At 42.4% G+C, this 21483-nt stretch overlaps 1 protein-coding gene across 1 annotated transcript in view; it reads right to left on the bottom strand.

Moving 5' to 3' along the window:
- Positions 1–21483, bottom strand: part of dpp10 (dipeptidyl peptidase like 10) — an 837745-nt gene that overhangs the window by 104018 nt on the left and 712244 nt on the right. The window lies entirely within an intron of this gene.

The raw sequence follows: 21483 nt of genomic DNA, 5'->3' as shown, positions 1-21483 counted from the left end.
TGATTAATCTAACATCTGGCATTGGGAAAATGCTAGAATACATTAATTAGGAGATAGTAGCAAGACATTTAGGAAATCAAAACACAATCAGGCAGAAACAACATGGTTTTTGAAATGGAAATTGTGATTGACAAATTTATTGAAGTTATTTGAGGAAGTAACAAACAGGGTGGATAAAGGGAAATATCCAAGTATAGTGTAATTAGATTTCAGAAAGGCATTCAATATGTTGATACATAAAATGTTACCACACAAGATAGCATTGCATGGTGCTGGTTTAGTACATTAGCTAAAGGATAAAGGATTGGTTAACAGGGAACAGAGTCAGGATCATTTTCAGGTTGGCAAACTGTAACTAGTGGAATGCTGCAGAGGTCTGTTACTGGGGCCTCAACTCTATATGATAATGACTTGGATTGTAGCTAAATTTTCTAATTATACAAATATAGGTAGAAAAGCAAGTTGTGAGGAGGATACATAGAGTTTGAAAAAATAGATTAAGTGAGTGGGCAAGAAATTGACAGACGGAGAATAATGTGAGGTTGTCTACTTAGGCCCAAAAAGGAAAACAGAATATTAAGTAAGTGGAGAGAGACTGCAGAGTTTTGAATGACCTTGCTCATGAATCACAAAAAGTTAGCATGCAGGTACTGCAAGTAATTAGGCAGGATAATACAATGTTGGTCTATATTACAAGAGTGATGGAGTATAAAAGTAGTGAGGCCATGCTTCAGCTATACAGGGCATTGTTGAGACCACACGTGGAGTTTTGTGTTCAGCCTTCCTTACTTAAGCAAGGATGTTCTTTCTTGCATTGGAACACTGCAGAGAAGGTTCAATAGGATGATTCCTGGGACAAAAGAGGAAAGTTTGAGCAGGTTGGGCCTACACTTCTTAGAATAATGTTTTGAGGAAAATGAGAGGTCATTGTATTGAAAAATATAAAATTCTGAGGAGGCTTGACAGGATTGATGCTGAATGTTTTCCTTCATGGGGAATCTGGAATTAGGGATACTTTTTCTGAACAAGGGGTTGCTAATTTAAGATAGAGATGAGGAGGAATTTCTTCCCTCAAGGGGTTGTTGAATTCTGTTCCCCACAAAGGAATGGAGGCTGGGTCATTGAATATAATCAAGGCAGAGTTAGACATGATGTGCAGTTGCCGGCGTTGGACTGGGGTGGGCACAGTAAGTAGTCTCATAACACCAGGTTAAAGTCCAACAGGTTTATTTGGGAGCACGAACTTTTGGAGTGCCGCTCCTTCATCAGGTGAGTGCCTGAGAGTTAGACAGATTTTGGAATTATTAAATGGCTGAGCAGCCTTGATGGGTTGAATGGTCTATTCCTGCTTCTATTCCTTATGATCCTATGCAACTTTTCCAGGGTTTTTATTGTGAAGCTAAAAGTGTTAAGTATTTACAATTCACTGATTGCTTGATGATTGCACTCCAGGAACTATGTCTACAACACACTCTGAATCTCTCTGCTCCTTTATCCTACTTAGACTCTTATTTTCAAAGTTCAAAGTGGCTTAACTACTCTTCCTAATAAAATCTACCAACTCACATTGATTTATATTGACATTAGTTTGCAAAATACACACAGCTTAATTAATACATTCTTGTATTTAGTTGCAACCCTCCTCAATATTAACTGCACTCCCCAATTTTGTGCTATCAAATTTTGCAATTGTTTTATCGATTTCAAATCTCCAAATTATTTACGTAAATGATGAAAAAAATGGTGTCAACACTGATGATGGATAATAGGGGCTTCCATGATTTTCAGTTTGTAGATGTTTTCATTACATTTTTAAGAAAGAAACCATTATCTTTTCTACGACTGACGTTAAACTAATTGGCCTATCACTTTTAGACTTGTTGTGCCATCGTTTTTAAACATAGGAATCACATTAGCTCTCCTCCAGTCCTCTGGCACTTTTCTGATGGATTTTGATATACAACTGCCTCTTGCCTAACATCTTAAACATAGAACATAGAACAGTACAGCACAGAACAGGCCCTTTGGCCCACGATGTTGTGCCGAGCTTTATCTGAAACCAAGATCAAGCTATCCCACTCCCTATCATCCTGGTGTGCTCCATGTGCCTACCCAATAACCGCTTAAATGTTCCTAAAGTGTCTAACTCCACTATCACTGCAGGCAGTCCATTCCACACCCCAACCACTCTCTGCGTAAAGAACCTACCTCTGATATCCTTCCTATATCTCCCACCACGAACCCTATAGTTATGCCCCCTTGTAATAGCTCCATCCACCCGAGGAAATAGTCTTTGAACGTTCACACTATCTATCCCCTTCATCATTTTATAAACCTCTATTAAGTCTCCCCTCAGCCTCCTCCGCTCCAGAGAGAACAGCCCTAGCTCCCTCAACCTTTCCTCATAAGACCTACCCTCCAAACCAGGCAGCATCCTGGTAAATCTCCTCTGCACTCTTTCCAGCGCTTCCACGTCCTTCTTATAGTGAGGCGACCAGAACTGCACACAATATTCCAAATGTGGTCTCACCAAGGTCCTGTACAGTTGCAGCATAACCCCACGGCTCTTAAACTCCAACCCCCTGTTAATAAAAGCTAACACACTATATGCCTTCTTCACAGCTCTATCCACGTGAGTGGCAACCTTTAGAGATCTGTGGATATGGACCCCAAGATCTCTCTGTTCCTCCACAGTCTTCAGAACCCTACCTTTGACCCTGTAATCCACATTTGAATTAGTCCCACCAAAATGATTCACCTCACATTTATCAGGGTTAAACTCCATTTGCCATTTTTCAGCCCAGCTTTGTATCCTATCTATGTCTCTTTGCAGCCTACAACAGCCCTCCACCTCATCCACTACTCCACCAATCTTGGTGTCATCAGCAAATTTACTGATCCACCCTTCAGCCCCTCCTCTAAGTCATTAATAAAAATCACAAAGAGCAGAGGACCAAGCACTGATCCCTGTGGCACTCCGCTAGTAACCTGCCTCCAATCCGAAAATTTTCCATCCACCACCACCCTCTGTCTTCGATCAGACAGCCAGTTACCTATCCAATCGGCCAACTTTCCCTCTATCCCACACCTCCTCACTTTCATCATAAGCCGACCATGGGGGACCTTATCAAACGCCTTACTAAAATCCATGTATATGACACCAACTGCCCTACCTTCATCAACACACTTAGTTACCTCCTCAAAAAATTCAATCAAATTTGTGAGGCACGACTTGCCCTTCACGAATCCGTGCTGACTATCCCGGATTAATCCGCATCTTTCTAAATGGTCGTAAATCCCATCCCTAAGGACCTTTTCCATCAATTTACCAACCACTGAAGTAAGACTAACCGGTCTATAATCTTGTGAAATGAAAGGATGGAATCCAGCCAGGCCAGCAGTTTTGTCCTTTCCAAGTTTGATTAGTTTATTAAGTATCTCACAGCTTTCTAAATGTCTTTGCTTTCTTAATCCCTCTTTTTGAGCATTATGTCCATCATGTTAATCTTCCTGGTAAATGTCAAAACAAAAAAATTAGGTAATATTTCTGCCATTTTGCTTACATGTGAGCTTATTGTTTGTGTCAATTCGTGGCCCAATCCATGGCCGGAATTCTTCGGCCGTTCACGTGGGCAGGATTCTCCAGTCCTGTCAGTAGCGCACCCTTGCTGCTGGGAGGCCGAAGTATCTAGCCCCACATCTTATTTTTTCTTCTGTTGCCTGTGTAATACTTTATTATTCTTTTTTAATATTCCTTGGCACCTAACTTTTAGTTAGTTCCTCTTTGCCTTTCTAATGGTGACTTTTGTACTTTTTCCTAATCTTTACACATTTCCCTTTTGCCTTTAATTAATTTTCTATACATTTCTGTTGACAGAAATAACTTATGAGATGTTCTGGTGTAAGAAATCTGGGAAGAGCTTGATTGCTGAAGAGTAATGAACGGTTAAAGGAAAGCATGGAGCCTATGCTTGTATAGCGCCATTTACATCCTCACATTGTACCAAAGGATTTCACATTCAATAAATTACATTAGAAGCCTAGTCACTAATATTATGCGAGCAAACGTGGCAGCCAATTTGATGCACAGTATGTTCCATGAACAGCACATGAGATGAATAATAAATTAACCTGATTTTTGGTAGTCTTGGCTGAGGGAGGAATGTAGCTCAGAACTTGAAGAACTAATGCTTTCCCATTTATGAATTGGATGAAGGGGCTGCAGTTTATCAACACACCCAATAAATGAAAGAGAAAAATAGGTCTTACAACATTGCATCAATAAATAAAATAATTGATGAATGAAGAAAAAACTGCATATCATTCTCCAAGATCCAAAAATGCATACATCATTCACCTATCCTGCCAGCTTTAAAACAGTGTATATTCATGTTCAAGCCAACAGAGAAAATAACTCTTCAAATTGAATCTTGTTAGCAACTACTAATAAAACTGAATTTCAGTCCAATGTTTCCTAATTGCATTATATCCCCTTAAGATAAAGAGCCAATAATAATGTGCTAATATTATCGATCCAAATCTCTGCAAACAGCAGTGACTTCAGGAAATCTTTAGAGCTGTGTGCTTCTCATAATTGTAGGCTATTTTACAGTGTAGCTTATCACTTGGACTTAATCTAGTCAAAGCAGTCAAAGGTGCAGGGCAGATACATGCCATCAATACTCCACCAAACAGAATTGAATTGGAAAAGAAGTATTGTTTATGTGATCTTTCTACATATCTGCAGCTCTTTACAAACGATTTATGCCATTTTCTTCATGTTTATTCACTTGTATTTAACAACAGTTGTTGTTGCCAGTTTAAACCCTCATTCACAGATGATACATTCAATGATATTCAGCTGCGTGAATGCTGTCCAAAAATGAGCTGACACTCCTTGCATTCATCACTCAGCATGGTGGCACAGTGGTTAACACTGCTGCCTCACAACGCCGGGGACCCGAGTTCGATTCCCAGCTTGGGTCACTGTTTGTGTGGAGTCTGCATGTTCTCTCTGTGTCTGTGTGGGTTTCCTCCAGGTGCTCTGGTTTCCTCCCACAGTCTGAAAGATGTGCTGGTTAGGTGCATTGACCATGCTAAATTTTCCCTCAGTCTACCCGAGGGAAACTGAATGTGGCGGCTAGGGGATTTTCACAGTAACTTCATTGCAATGTTAATGTAAGCCTACTTGTGACATGAAAAAATAATTTAATTATCAAGTGAGCAGCCAATTCCTGACAGGATATTTCAGGTTATTTTAAGTTGAAAACAATCTGTATAAAACAATGGATTACAAAATTTAATCCAGGGAAGGAAGTCCTGATGATTTCTAAATCAGTCATTGGGGGGGTTTGTAAAAATGACTCAAATACATCTCAGGAGTACACTCCAAGATGTGGCCTACATGACAAATGAGATGAAACTATAACTCACTGATTTCGACATATTTCTCTAGTTAACGGTTCTAATAGGTACTCATATCCGCATTGTGGTTAATTTTGCTATTCCATGCCTCCTGAGAAAAACCTCATGGCCAGCACTGTGCACTAATTAAAGTATCACTTTTATTCTGGACAAAAGTAATTCCAAGCTTTTTGTCCTGAACCTTCATTTTTTAAGTTATCCATTTTGTAGGGAAAGGGAATAAAAAATTACAATAAAGAGTGATTGATAGCTTGCAGTAGACGCAATAAGGTGAAGCTTTATCGGTTTGCAGTACATGGAAAATCCCATGGCATTTTTGGAAAAGGAGTAGAAAGTTTTGCTAATCACTGAATCAATATTCATCCCTCCTCCAAATTCAGGGTAATTTGGTATCATTTCATTATTGTTTCTTACTTCAAGTAACGCTGGCTCCAGAATTTCCCCTTATAACAACCATCGCTATACTTCAAAAATCTTTATTGTGACTGGGAAAGAGCTTTGACATGTCACTGCGTCATGTAATTAGATGCCATAGAAATTCAAAGCTTTCTTTTGCAAATCTCTGTCTAGTTTCAGGTCACTTCAGGCTAATTTAAGAATACAAACCCCTAATTTACACAGTGAGTGTTTGGATTGGAGTCAACCTACTGGTAATTTTGTGGGTAGGTTCTGGGATGGAATCCATTTCCATCATCTTTCTGCTGTGTTACACTGTGCCCGACCTGAGGCCTTCCACATGTGTGGCTGTAATGCTGCAGGGAACTCATTATCTCGAAAGAACTTGCATTTATGTAGAACTTCTCATGATCTCGGGATCACTTCACAGCCAACAAATTTCTTTTTGAAATCTAGTCATTTGTAATATAAATAAACGCAGCAGCTTGTGTGAGGCAAGATTTCACAAACAGCAATGAGATAATGAGCAGATAATCTGTTTTAATGACGCTGAGGGATAAACTTGGCCCAAGCACCAGAAAGAAGCTCCCTGATCATCATCAAAATAGTTCCATGGGATCCGCCTGGTAGGAAAACAACAGGATTGGAGGCCCAGTTCCACGAACTGCATTCCCACAGCAACAAACATAACTTAGAACAAAATTAAAGAGCCAAGACTGGAAAAGTGCTTTATTTTGGAGCATTTAGACCAAGGAAACTTTCAAAAGAGATTACTGGAGTTACAGGAGAGAGTTCAAAGCCTTTTCTTTTTCCCCGTGCACCTTATTTGAACTGCACATGCCTTTGAACATGAGACAACAGAGAAACCTTTGCCCTGGTTGACACAGGTGATTAACAATGTGCGTGTGTAGCAGTGTACATAGACTACATTGAATCTTCATGGGCAGAGTGTGCCATGTACTTTTACTTGCATGGCCCATGTAGGATTTCTCACAGATATAATTCAAGAAACCTGCTGCTTCTGCAATCACCCTGCCCCCAGGAAATCAGTGTAGTTTGGTGATATGAGTGAATGCTTAACCCAGAGTTCCTAATAAACATTCCCTCTGATGCAATTATAATAGAGGACAGGAGTAGTGTAGGTTAGAGAAAACAGGAATGAAGCAACATTTGATAGAGACTTGGGGCCTACCAGCCCCTCCACTCCTGTCCCATGCAGACTCTATGAAGACTATCTGAACAGCTCTGTTCAAAGTGGCATGCTTCACCATAGAAGGCAGTTGTGCCAGCTACTACACAGAGATGTTGTGGTCATGGTCATCTGCCTGAAAAGCTTTGTCCTTGTCTTTTATACCACAGGCTCATTTTAAGCAGTTTGGGAACTCTGTGCATTATCAACCAGGGAACAATCCTGGCCTGTATTGATAAAGAAACTGTCACATTTTTCCGAGGAGCTTGGGAATATATTCAGTTTAGCATGGCAGCAAGGAAGCATTATAATAGGGTCTCCAGTTTTATCATGTTACTGGCACCCTCAAAGTGAAGGGTACGAGATGTCAGCCATGTACTATTCTCAACTCCCAACTGTTAACGCTTGCAAATTCTGAAAAGATTGTGTGTAATCAGTTGCAAAGAATCCTTCATATGTATATTAGACTTTCTGCTAGTTGCCATAATCCCTTCAGCCTCAGGAATTCAGCAAACACTGAGCTCTTTAAGGAAGATAATCAAGTGGGGGGATGGCTTGTAGGTAACAAAAGCACACCCTTTCTGTCACAGATAAAGATCCCCTCGAAGTTGCATGCTTAGCAGCTAAGGAGCATTCTACTGAAAAGCATGTCTCTGTGAGAGCTGTCATTAACAGAACCACTAGGACCTTAAAAAAGTGCTTTTTGCCTCATTGAAAGAAAAGAAGCATCCATACAATGTTGCCATCTAAAAAGACCTGGATATGGAGGGTGCTGGGTATAGTGACACTAGCAGAAGAGCATTAAGTAAAGCACCAGGAGGTCTGTCATTTAGGACCAGGTGCAAGAGCATCAGAATTCCACTCATCAAAGTGTACTAGTCTTTTCCTGGCTCCCCAAACTTTGTCCACCATCTACAAGGCACAAGTCAGAAGTATGATGGAATACTCTCCACTTGCCTGGATGAGTGTAGCTCCAGCAACACTCCAAAAGCTTGATATCATCCAAGACAGAGCAACCCATTTGATTGTTATCCCTTCCAAAACCATTCAATCCCTCTACTACCAATGAACTGTGGCAGCCGTGCGTACCATCTACAAGATGCACTGCAGGATCTCTCTAAGGCTCCTCAGGCAACACCTTCCAAACGTATGACCGCTACCATCTAGAAGGACAAGGGCAGTAGATGCCTGGGAACATCACCACCTGGAGGTTCCCCTCCAAGTCGCCCACCATCATGATTTGCAAATATGTCACTGTTCCTTCACTGTTGCTGGGTCAAAATCCTGGAACTCCCTCCCTAACTAGCGGCATGGTGGCACAGTGGTTAGCACTACTGCCTCACAGCGCCAGGGACCTGAGTTCAATTCTCGGCTTGGGTCACTGTCTGTGCGGAGTTTGCACGTTCTCCCCATGTCTGAGTGGGTTTCCTCCGGGTGCTCCGGTTTCCTCCCACAGTCTGAAAGACGTGCTGGTTGGGTGCATTGACCTGAACAGGCGCCAGATTGTGACCCATCCTTACCCGGCCTCAATTTTGAGGCTGGCGGGAGGGGTTCAGGGGCAGGTCAACCTGGCTCAGGCCTTAAGTGGGAAGAGAGGTGCACTTCCCTGAAGGGCCTGCTTTCCATATCGGGCTCCCCAGCCCCAGCAAGGCCTCACCCTGTGGGCACTCTCTTCCCTCATGGCCTCTTCATCAAGAAACACTTGACTAGGGGAATTTCACAGGAACTTCATTGCAGTGTTATTGCCTTTTTTGTGACTAATAAATTAACTTTACTTTACTGTGAGTGTACCTACACCTTAGGGATTGCAGCAGTTCAAGAAGGCAGCTCACCACCACCTTCTCAAGGGCAATTAGGGATGGGCAACAAAGACTGGCCAGTGATGCCCACATCCCATGAATACATTTTTAGAAATTGTTTAATGTGGTCTACTTTGTCACTACTGCCATGATTCTGTTTCCCTTATCTTCAACTAACAATAAAATTGTTCAATCCTGTACCTATTCTAGATTATTATACAGAATTACATTAATTTACAGCACAAAAGCAGACCCTTCGGCCCAACTCACACATGTTGGTGTTTATACTCCATATGAATCTCCTCTATTCTAATAACCTTTTCCCACCTTGTCCCCATATTCCTCTATTACATTTTTCCTCATGTATCCATCAAACCTTCACTTAAATGTATGAACTATTTCTGCTTCAGCACAGCACTAAGGAACAAGCTCCATATTTTCACCACTGGAGAAATGTATTTCTTGATGGAGAGGCCACGAGGGAAGAGAGTGCCCACAGGGTGAGGCCTTGCTGGGGCTGGGGAACCCGATATGGAAAGCAGGCCCTTCAGGGAAGTGCACCTCTCTTCCCACTTAAGGCCTGAGCCAGGTTGACCTGCCCCTGAACCCCTCCCACCAGCCTCAAAATTGAGGCCGGGTGAGGATGGGTCACTTAAGAGTCTCATGGGTGGGCAGGCTGCCCAAGGCCTCACCTTCTCCTTGTAAAATTGCGGTCAGATTGGGGTGTGGATGTGAGGGCCGTCCTGCTAACCTGCCAGAAGCGGCCTGTAAAATGATGCCATTGGGAAAAGCTCCAGTTAGGTGCTGGCTGCCTTGGAATGGCCTGTCATCAAAGGCAGTGTCTTCTTGAGAAAAGGGAAGAAAATGGTATTGCACCTGTGACACACAGTGAACCAGATGGAAAGAACATTAAGGTTAATTGACAAAAGAGTTTCTCCGATCGTCCACTGTAACAGTGATGGGAATGCTGCTTAAATGCTGGAAAAATGGTGGGAGCTGTGATTATGCTGATTTTCCAGCTTGAACAGATTTTCTGCCATTTACTGTGAAAATGCAGGGGAACCCATTCAGAGGATCACCTCCATTGTGCCGAGTGTAAGAGCCCTGTTAAACTGTGGCTGTAACTTTCAAGTAATAATGCTGATTGGGTTGAGATCCAGTGAGTGAGCTGTCAGCTCCTGCTTTGTCTATCGCCCTCATGCGATTCAGCCATTTGTTCTCATGCTTGTATGACAAATGAAACAATGCAAGTAAAGCAGAAAAGCACACTGGTCTCACATATCTGACCTGCACTATGCTTTTGGGAGTTTAAATAATTTATTTTATCAGACGCATTATATAATTCCTGAGTTGACAGACTGCATCCATTATATACATGAAACAATATAGAGATTAATGGATTCTTGGGAGTGATTACAAGGAATTAATCAAATTGAAGAACCCATGGGACACTGTAACCAATCCCAGGAACATGACTGCAGCTTGTAATGATTACCTGAACCCTAAGTTTACTGCCTTGAAACCTTGCCAGGGTATCGGCTTTCATTATAGTCCGACTGTTAACGGGGTGGATTTATTCATATTTTGTTTCAGCTTAATGTGCCACTGTTTTGTCTTGATTTCCCCATGCCCTTAACACTAGCTGTTTACAATGAAGTTTAATGACTCTGATATCATTAGGCCGCATGTTTTGAGTTACTCTATCAGTGATTCGCAGGAAATCCAATAGCCAATTAGTATGCAAAGAAATTGCTGAATGCACCTTTATGACACGGAAATGGATGAAGTAGTCACATATTTCAAAGATATCTCACACTTTTGAATGTCTGGACTAGAAATTTTAATTATAGGTTGGTACTATTGCTCCAAAATAGCTCAATTTACTTCATTCCTTCCCAGGTATTACGCAATCATCAAAGTTCGCCACTAGATGGTGAACGATGAATGGTTCACACATTTGTTTTCTGGTATCATCATTTAAAGTTCATTGCAGTTTAAATCTCACATGCTAAACTTGCATTGATCTGGTAGTTAATGTACAATAATGTCATTTTAATAACAAGATCCACCTTGTGTTCACGAATAATGGATCAATTTACAAATCTAACCAGTTCAGTGCAGTAAACTGCAGTACAATCTGCCACTCACCCCAATTGTCGTCTGACCGATATGTTCAAATTACATTTTATAGCCACTACTCAGTAGTCATTCATTCTTTTGTCAGATTCAAGAAACGCAGCCTGAATCAAATCTCTCTTGGGACCTGGTTACTTTGAGACAAAGGCCACCATTATCGCGAAAAGGCGCTGGAACGCAAGAGCCTCACACACTCAAATCACCCTGGAAACACCAAGGTTTGAAAGGGCGCAGTAAAAACACCACGTGGATGGGTGTTGTGAAGAATTAGTAAAGCTGCAGAAAGAATGGATTTTCATTCAAATTACTGGCTGCTTTAAAGTTAACATTTGAAAGATCCTTTGATTTGAGAGTGGCACGGTGACAGAGTGGTTAGCACTGCTACCCCACAGCACCAAGAACCCAGGCTCTATTCTGGCCTTGGGTGACTATCTGTATGGAGTTTGCGCATTCTCCCTGTGTCTGTGTGGGTTTCCTCCGGGTGCTCCGGTTTCCTTCCACACTCCAAAGATGGGTAGGTTAGGTGGATTGGCCATGCTAAATTGCCCCTTAGTGTCCCAAGATGTGTAGGTTAGTGGGATAAATATGTGGGGTTATGGAGATAGGGTCTGGGTCTAGGGTCTATTGGAGAGTCAGTACAAACACAATGGACTGAATGGCCTCCTTCTGTACGGTAGAGTTTCTATGATCCTGTGCCTTCCAGAGTTACAAAAATCCTTAAAGGAAAATCCCTCAAATTCTTATCTTTTCAAGAAGCTTACAGGCGTCCCTTTAACAATTCCCATTTAGACCTCAACATAGGAGCAATGGGACTGACATGCAGGCCGGAATTTTTCCGGAACTCCCGTCCTGATTCCGGGGGTGGGCGAGGCTCGGAGAATGGCATTCTCCGTTGGCCTCGGGTGGGATCGTACGAACCTCGGGCGGGTTTGCCGGTAAAAGTCCACCCACAGTGTGCACGGTTCTTCTGTTCCTCCGTGAAAGCTGTGGAACTGGAGATTCTACAGCAGGAGTAGGACCCCGACTTGCACATCTAAATAGTCTAGAGTGTGAGATGCCCATTTATAGAGCTGCTTGGAAATTGACTCAGATGAGCAAATGGATGTACAAGTTTTCAATGGTTGTTCCCCAACCCTTACATCTTTCCCCTTTCTGGTGAGAAACAGACAGCCAGCTGTTGAAAGTCTCTCTTCATGTTTTCATGCGGGTGGAAAATGCTGCATTAAATATTCTTGAGCACTCGATCACTAGCTGAAAAAAAAGACTGAGAGCATGTGGGGAATCTAGGCCATGTTGCACTAAACAGAGGGTGATTATTTTTAAATGCAGGAGATGGTCCCACCAGCACTGGTGATGCAAGCAAAAAATTAAAAATAGTTCCTTTACCATGTTGCTAGGTGCCTACTCTAACTGCTCAACTTTCCTTTCAGTCTTTCTTGCTGCTGCATTGTGAGACATTCATTCCCCTCTATTTTCTGAGTTTTGGTTGGAAAGTCGGAGAACATTAAGGGTTAGCTATGCTCTTGCATGTACAGAAGGGAGCTCTTGAAAGGAAACTTTGATTCAAGACAAATTTTCAATAATGATAGGACTTGCTTTTAAAGGGTCCCAACCATGGGTTTGCATGCTTGATTTGCTGCAAAGTGCACAATCTCATGCCAGAGAGATCAGCCATCACCACGACTAATCTGTTTGTGCCCACTATTATGTTGCAATTGAATCTGCAGGCCCTGGCACACATACCTGATAATGGCTGAAGACAACTGCTTCTGTCATCACCAGATCAGCAGGAGATGGTTTCAGGGAAATGGTAGTTGCTGCAAGGACAGTTGCTGACAATTTGAACCACAGGCATCACTGCCAATGGCAACAGTCTTGAATTATCCCCTAAATCTCCCCCTTCCTTTCTGGTTAATGTGTATATTATCCACAATATGAGCCATTTTGCTGCCTATAGGCACATCAATCAAGTAACCTATTGTTATGGTTCAGGTTAGAAACTCCAAAGTTTGATTTGATTTGATTTGGTTTGATTTATTATTGTCATGTATTAACATACAGTGAAAAGTATTGTTTCTTGCGCACTATACAGACAAAACATACCGTTCATAGAGAAGGAAACAAGAGAGTGCAGAATGTAGTGTTACAGTCATAGTTAGGGTATAGAGAAAGATCAACTTAATGCAAGGTAAGTCCATTCAAAAGTCTGACAGCAGCAGGGAAGAAACTGTTCTTGAGTCGGTTGGTGCGTGATCTCAGACTTTTGTATCTCTTTCCCAAAGGAAGAAGGTGGAAGAGAGAATGTCCGTGGTGCATGGCGTCCTTAATTATGCTGGCTGCTTTCCCGAGGCAGCGAGAAGTGTAGACAGAGTCAATGGATGGGAGGCTAGTTTGCATGATGGATTGGGCTACATTCACGACCTTTTGTAGTTTCTTGCGGTCTTGGGCAGACAGGAGCCATACCACGCTGTGATATAACCAGAAAGAATGCTTTCTATGGTGCATCTGTAAAAGTTGGTGAGAGTGTACTACCAAGTTACCACTAACATGTCTCTTGCTCCACCAGAGGCCCACACATCCTAGACAACTGCTACACAAATATCAAACATGCCTACCGCTCTATCGCCTGCCCACACCTTGGCAAATCAGACCACAAGGCTGTGCTCCTGCTCCCAGCTTACAAGCAAAAACTGAAGCGGGAGAATCCATCAAAGAGAGTCGTGTTTTATGTTCATAAAGTGTTTTATGAAGCCCGCCAGAATCATAAATTTTGTATTTTGAATTTGACTAGGATAAGCCATGATATGTTTCACTTCAGGTGTGATTCAAAAGACCCACTAGGGAGCTTTTATCAAACAAAGTTTAATTAAGAATATGGTTAATATGTATAGTAAGAAAATTAGCAAGAACTTCTATCAATTACAAACAAGAATCAAAACAACCCACTATAATGCATAACTCTTAATGAATATATATATAAGCTGTCCCAATCAATGAAAACCTCCCATAGACAAAAGATCCTTTTCACAGGTTTAACACATCACAGACTAATGCTCATGTGACTAATGGAAATTTGAGTCTATTGGTTGAAGTCTGCAGTTCTCTGGATTCACTCCAAATAGTTTAAAGACAAGACAGCTTCCCAAAGCGCCAGAGAGACTCTGGTCCTGCCCCCAAGAACAACAGATTTTTACCCTCCAGGAAACTAACAGAATTTTCAAAACACCAGGGAGAGAAAACATTTATTTTTGGCTTGCTGTCCTTTCTAAAACCCAACTCCAACCTGCAGCTCCAAACTGAAACTGGAAATGAAATCCCTGTCACCTGAACACAGTTTTTCATCCTCCCAACAATGACACCACCTAAGGCTGTGAGCATGAATTTTAAAAAAACTCTTAAAGGTACACCAACATCACACTATGCATTGTTCAATAGGGCTGGCACTTACGGTTCTTCCGACCAGCAACGATCAAAAGGATGTCCAATTATTACACAGAAAGTAGCAACCAGAAATATCATCCTCGTTTCTCTGTTCCTCTGCTTATCTTTACCTTCCCACTGGCGACAATGCCATCAGCGCCTGGGTTTTACTTTCTGAAATTCCTTGCCGAAACACTTCTGCCTCTCTGCCTTTAAAATCTTCCTAAAAACTCAGCTGTTGGCCTAGTTTTAGTCAATCTACCAAGTCTTTATTTTACCTCACTTGGTTTTCCATATGTTCATCAGTGAAATATTTCAGGACATTTTCACGTTAAAGACTTTAGATAAGTACAGATTCTATTGGATGCAGTTTATATAAATTGAAAAGAATTCCATGGCAGTAATGTGACTGGTCAGTGATTAATAATATCAGACGCTGAAGGTCGATGTCTATTTCTCAGATAATGCTCACAATGTTTTTGTTCTCAGAATGGCTCCTTAGAAATTAAGGTTACTCTCTTCAGTCCCGGCTAACAATATATTTGTGGCAGGCACAGACAGAAATCTAGTGCAGATATAGCCCCCATGTAACTTTGAGGATAACTATATTGCATTTTGTCCCAGATGCTTTGACAGATTGGGAGCATCTTACAGTACAACCCAACAAGGTCGCCAAGATCACAATGTCATGGTGCATATTCTTTAATTTGTCCACAAATAATCCTAAATGAAGAGGACAAAGGGGCAGCACAGCACCCCACAATCAATTGAACTATGTGACAAAGGGGCTATTGCTATATTAATGCCCAACTGTAAAAATAACAATGCTTACAAAGAGACATTTAGCTGCTCTAACCCAAAATACATCACCACATTGTAACTTACACCAATTCAACAATTGATGTTCATGCTTTATTATGCTAATTGCATATTCTGCAAGATTGCAAAGAAAAGCCCTGGATTCAGTTAGTATAAAGGGCAAACAGTTCATTCCTCATTTGTGATAAGTTTATTGGCCGAAATTTCCCATGGCTCTGCTGGGTGGGTGGGTGGGGTGGGTGGGCGGAATTCAGTAGTGTTCCAAAAATTGGTTTTACGTTGGGACCACTGGAGCCAACATGGCAGATCGGCAAACCCACTGAAGGCGAGCGTGAAACTGATTTGCTTCCGGTTAATGGGATACAGATAAAGGTCTGACAGGAGTCTTCCTCTCATGCCCGTTTCTCTCTGATGCTGTGGGAAAACACGCCAGTCCAGAACATGTGTAGAAGTCAGACTCGCCTGAACAATGTCTGGGGCTACCTCCAGATTTTGGGATGAAGGCTGCCAGCAACCCTGGACCCTGGAATGTCGCAGCAGTGGGTGGGAGGAATATCTACAGGTGGATCTTCCAGAATAAAAGGGCGCAATTCTCCCAAAAAATTTCGAAGTGTTGTCCCCGCAGGAAAACTGGTGAGATTCCCGCTGGGTGGATCAATGTGATCCAGATCACAATCCACCTACAATTAAATCCTTTTTTTTGAGTTTAGGGAGAATCCCACCAGCAACGTGATATGTGGTATATAAAGATGCCGGCAAGGCCAGCTCCTCGGAGATCGGAGTGCCTTTTTGAAAGATTTCAGGACAACCCTACAAACTCCCTCTTCCTACTCACTGACAAAGACCATCTCCCCAGCTAGCTGGCATTAGGCTTGCCCCACATTGCTGCTACCAGTGCCCTAAATAAGCCTCAACAAGTAGTTGGAGCTCTGGCAATGCCTGAGGACCATCTCATTATTAAATTTGTATTGTTGCACCCTTTCCTGCACAACATAGTTGAATATTGTTCCTTTCGGTTGGGTCCTGGTTATTGAGACACAAAGAAAACATTCAAGTGTTGGAAGTGTTGTGGGAGAGGGCCTTGAGGCAGTTTCACATTATTAAATCACTGAGTGATAAGAAACAGTTTGAAAAACCGCTTTTGCAAGGAGGAGAATGAGAGTGGACTTGATATAAAATTTTGTGTGGAATACAACATGTTAACCTTCAGCATTGTTTCAAGTAAAACCAATACACAGGACAAGGGGATGTTAATTTTTGCTCTAAAAGGCAACATCTGGACTAATATCAGGACAAACTTAACACAAAAGAGTGACCAATACTTGGAATAGTCTTCCAGCTTGAGTATTGCTCAAGACACAATTAAATGCTGTAATAGGGAAATCAGAATTCTACGGAAGAATAAGCAGATGGACTGAGTAGCCTTGATCACTTGTAATTTTCTTCGCATTGCCATGCTGCAATGCAGGCGGCACGGTGGCACAGTGGTTAGCACTGCTGTCTCACAGCGCCAGAGACCTGGGTTCGATTCCCGGCTTGGGTCACTGTCTGTGTGGAATTTGCACATTCTCCCCGTGTCTGCGTGGGTTTCCTCCGGGTGCTCCGGTTTGCTCCCACAGTCCAAAGATGTGCAGGCTAGGTGGATTGGCCATGCTAAATTGCCGCTTAGTGTCAGAGGGACTAATTAGGGTAAATGGGGTTATGGGGATAGGGCCAGGGTGGCATTGTGATCGGTGCAGACTCAATGGGCTGAATGGCCTCCTTCTGCACTGTTGGGATTTCTATGATTCATGCAGGAAAACATGTGTGTCACACATCAACTGCACTTCTCTAATATAAAACTATCTTTGATAGAATTTAATGCAGGTCGTCAACCATGATAGGCCTGGCAGGATCCGGACTGCTTATTAGACAATTGCTGGCAACAGGAACCACAATATGTAGGGAGATACAAAACACATTCCAATCCAATGGCTACATTAATGGGCTTTTAAAACATATCTTCTGCAAGAATTATTAGAGCCTTCAGATTTGCCATTCAACATGCATTAGAAACTAAATGCATTAGAACCACAAAAATCATTGCAACTTGACTATTATGCATCTGTCCATTTAAAAAAAAATGTTTTTATGAGAACACATAGATTCCAGCTCTCTCTGCATTTCTTGGACTATTTGAAACATTTTTTGTTCCAGCCTCACTCAGGGTCCCTCCCTTACCTCTTTTTTCCATTACACTAATGATCGTTACCTGGTCTTGTGCTGAACTAGAAAATTTGAAGAATTTTGCTTCAATTTTTCACCCTCACGTCACCTCCAGGTTGTCTATCTCTGACTCTTCCCTTCCTTTACTTGACTTCTCTTTCTCCATTTGCAGGAATAGACTATCAACAAATCATCACTTTAGACTCTCAAAGCAATCTTTGAAAGTCTAAAGCGGCACGGTAGCACAGTGGTTAGCACTGCTGCTTCACAGCTCCAGGGACCTGGGTTCGATTCCCGGCTTAGGTCACTGTCTGTGTGGAATTTGCACATTCTCCTCGTGTCTGCGTGGGTTTCCTCCGGGTGCTCCGATTTCCTCCCACAGTCCAAAGATGTGCGGGTTAGGTTGATTGGTCATGCTAAAATCGCCCTTAGTGTCCTGAGATGCGTAGGTTAGAGGGATTAGTGGGTAAATATGTAGGGATATGGGGTAGGGCCTGAGTGGGATTGTGGTCGGTGCAGACTCGATGGGTCGAATAGCCTCTTTTTGTGCTGTAGGGTTTCTATGAATCTTGACTACAATTCCTCCCACCGCATTTCCCAATGGATCTATTTTAATCTCTTATTTGCTCCATCTCTGTCACATCAGTTTTGATGATGGCATTTTCCATAATTCTTTCTTTTTCTTCAATCGAGGTTTCTTCCACATCATGGTTGATAGGTTTCCTAATCGTGCCTGCTCCATTCTTGCACTTACCTCTTCCCCTCTCTCCCAGAACCATGATAGGTTTCTCCTTGTCCTCATTTTCCACATCACTGGCCTCCAAAATGATCATTCCCCACCATTTTCATTACCTCTTGCACAATGCCGTCACCAAAGACATCTTCAACTCCGTTCCTCTTTCAGCAATCCAAAGATACTGGGGATGATTCTCCCAGCTCGCGGTGCTGCTTTAGCAGTGCAGCGGGCCGGGGGACTCAAGCGGAGGCCATTTAGCAGGCTTCCAATTGGGCTCCACTGTCTCCGGCCGCTGGATTTTCGGCACCATCAGCTCCGTGCCAGAAACTGGTGCAGAGCTGTATAATTTATTTAATTTAGGATTTCCATCTCATTAACGGGTCCAGGACTGAAATCTCCAGGCCCGCTAGCCTCTCCTCCCCCTTCCCCCACCAGGAGTGTTTCACTTCAGTGAGGTTTACAATAGCTCCTCACTAAAAGGGAGCTGGTGGCCCAACCCCGCAGGAGTGAAGGGGGGCCCACTGAGGCTCCCCAGGAGGTTGGGGATAAGGGGTGGTGCCCCTTGGGCATTGCCAGCTTGGCAGTGCCAGCCTGGTTCCCTGGCACTGCCCAAGGGGGAAAGTGGCAATGCGCAAGGGGGCACCATGGCAATGCTCAAGGGGGCACCTTGGCACTGCCCACTGGGCATCTGGCAGTGCCAAGGCGGCAAGGCCTAATGGGGAGGCAGGGCCTCTTGGTGGCAGGGCCTCTGTGAGAGTGCGATCAGGAATACTAACATCCTTCAGTTCGGCTCTTTACTGCCATCCAGACTCAACATTGAGTTCACCATTTCCGATCCTAATCTTTACTCCCATTCTTCTTTTCTTGGAATAGTAGCTCCTGCTTTTCCCACTTACAGCTCCTCTAGACCTATCTTTATTTATTTACTTGTCCTCTAACCATCATCTTTGCCTTGCATCACCTTCCCTTTTGTCATTTAATTTCTCCTTCCCTCCACTCTATCACATATCTTTCCTTTCGTTGTTTCTCCCTTACTAATGCATGCCCACAGGCTTTGTCAGGAACATAAAATGTATTTATTAACAAGGAAAAACTGTACAGAGGCCAGCAGAACCCCTGGCTGCCCAAGTCCCCACATGTCTTCTACATGTCTTCAGACTGTCTTCTGCTTGAGAGAGAGCTCCATCCTCTGGGGTGATTAACCACCCTCAGTCTCATTTGGTCTCCCAAGCCAAGTGATCCTCTTCTGCTGTGTTGTCCTTAAATAAGAATCACCACATTCCCCTGCCTATGTACCTATTTCTAGTTCTAATAGAGGGTGTGATGATACTGTGCCTTTAACAAATCATGTCTCTTTGCAGGTTTTTCAAGCAGCTCCTAGCCTTTTATTTTGATACCATTTTGCAACTGGTCTCCTCTAATTGTTACTGAAGCAATATAATTGTATGCTAAACATAATGTTTATTTTTAATCTGGCCTAAATCAGTGTCCTGGGTTTTTTTTGATCCTTTTGAAGTTGTTGGGTGGAGCATGATTGACAGCTCAGGTGATGCCCAGACAATTTTTCCCATAGAAAAGTCCAAGGTTTTAGTTTTGTTTTTCTCAGATGCTGTTTGGACTTGAGACAGAAAGCAATGTCTTTTGTTTTCCCCTCTCTCTGGAATTGGAAATTCTGCTGTCTATGAGCTGCTGTTAGAAGCTGGTGGAGGCAGGCACTGTCTCTGCCTCTCTCTCTCTCTCTCTCCCCAGAGGCTTTTTAGAAAGTTTCATGACTGGGGAACCTCAGAGTTTTAATCTAACATTCAAAGGATCAATTCACAGCAGGTGTTAAAAAGTTGCAAAACCTAGCATCACTTGAGCATACTTGCTTTATGTGCCAAGTCTAGAAAGGGGTGTATGCATGTAGGGTGTTGTTTGACTTGGAACATCATAGATAGCTAGCTGTTTAGGTTTATACTATATCATGTTTGATTCTTGTAATTGATAAAAGTTGTGCTAAATATTTCTATTATATTTTAACTCTGTTCTTAAATAGACTTTGTTTGATAAAAGCTTCCTCGTCAAATCATACTTGGAGTGAAACACCTTATGCTCACCTGTGCCAAATTCAAATGTACAAACCGAGGGCCCAGACTAACTTCATAAAACATCTTGGAGTTTCTGGTCTGGGTCTTAACAATGGTCATTGACATGAAATGTAACTCACCTTCTCTCCACAGATGCTACCTGTCCTGCCGAGTATTTCTAACGTTCTCAGCTTTTATTCTAGATTTCCAGCATCTGCCGTATTTTGCTTTTGCAAATAAAAGTGTTTAACTTCGGACTGGAAGATTCATCATTGTTTCCTTCCATAATATGGTTTGATGGGTTAAGACAGCTCTAAGCTGTCTCTATGGGGTGCTTTAAATATACAGGCAAGTGAAAATTGATCATCTGCCACAGCCTGCTTTTCTTTCTGTATCAAAATAAGCAGGTTGTCGCCTTTCATACATGGGCCCGTATCATATGGAATGCAGCACTGACTCCAGTAATGTAAAAGACAGGTTCTCTATAACAGCATGTAATTTACAATTAATGCCCTATAAAATATATCTCACAAAGACCTGATGGGAATATTTCCTTTCTTTCGAGAGCTAGCTTAGTGAGAGAATATTTGAAGACTCTGACCTAATTCACTCCACCTGCTTGTCAAACCCACAGAAATGTGCTGCTTCTGCCAGATGCAGATAGCTAAAATATGTGTAAACAGACTCAAAGGGCAAGGTACATTTTCAATGCATACTCAGTTCACCTTTGCTCCTTTGGCACAACTGCAATATTCATCGAATATTTCAAAATGTAAAAGAAAGCACCCATTTTTAACCATTTCTCAGAAAACTCAAGTAACACTTTTTTTTTCATATTCAAGGCAAACACTTCAATGTAATCAGATCCCCCTGGACTAAATTGTGTTGTTTGAGTTATAAGAAGAGGCTGGATAGATTGGGACTTTTTTCCCTGGAGCGTAGGAAACTTAGTGGTGATCTTATAAAGGTCTATGAAATAATGAGGGGCATAGATAGTGAACATCTTTTCCCAAAGGTTGAGGAGTCTAAAACTAGAGGGCATAGGTTTAAGGTGAGAGGGGAGAGATACAAAAGGGTCCAGAGGGGAATTTCTTTTCACACAGAGGGTGGTGAGTGTCTGGAACAAGCTGCCAAAGGTAGTAGTAGAGGCGGGTACAATTTTGTCTTTTAAAAAGCATTTAGACAGTTGCATGGGTAAGATGGGTAGAGGGATATGGGCCAAATGTGGCCAATTGGGACTACCTTAGTGGTTAAAAAAATGGAGTGACATGGACAACTTGGACCAAAGGGCCT

Source organism: Mustelus asterias, chromosome 14 (assembly GCF_964213995.1).
Source record: "Mustelus asterias chromosome 14, sMusAst1.hap1.1, whole genome shotgun sequence".
Classification (NCBI taxonomy): Eukaryota; Metazoa; Chordata; class Chondrichthyes; order Carcharhiniformes; family Triakidae; genus Mustelus; species Mustelus asterias.
Note: the sequence above shows the minus strand (reverse complement) of the source record. Positions and strands in the feature narration are given on the sequence as shown.